Genomic DNA, 549 nt, shown 5'->3' with positions numbered 1-549 from the left:
CAACCCCCCGACACTGCTCACCCCCCCCCGACACTGCTCACCCCTCCCCGACACTGCTCACCCCCCCGACACTGCTCACCCCCCCCGACACTGCTCACCCCCGTGACACTGCTCACCCCCTCAACACTGCTCACCCCCCCGACACTGCTCACCCCTCCCCGACACTGCTCACCCCCCCGACACTGCTCACCCCCCCCGACACTGCTCACCCCTCCCCGACACTGCTCACCCCCCCCGACACTGCTCACCCCCCCCCGACACTGCTCACCCCTCCCCGACACTGCTCACCCCCCCGACACTGCTCACCCCCCCGACACTGCTCACCCCTCCCCGACACTGCTCACCCCCCCCGACACTGCTCACCCCCCCCGACACTGCTCACCCCCCGACACTGCTCACCCCCCCCGACACTGCTCACCCCCCCGACACTGCTCACCCCCCCGACACTGCTCCTCTGACACTGCTCACCCCCCCGACACTGCTCCCCCCCGATACTCCTCACCCCCCCCGACACTGCTAACCCCCCCCGACACTGCTCACCCCCCCCCG

Source organism: Scyliorhinus torazame, chromosome 14 (genome assembly GCF_047496885.1).
Source record: "Scyliorhinus torazame isolate Kashiwa2021f chromosome 14, sScyTor2.1, whole genome shotgun sequence".
NCBI lineage: Eukaryota > Metazoa > Chordata > Chondrichthyes > Carcharhiniformes > Scyliorhinidae > Scyliorhinus > Scyliorhinus torazame.
This window is presented reverse-complemented; position numbering follows the sequence as displayed.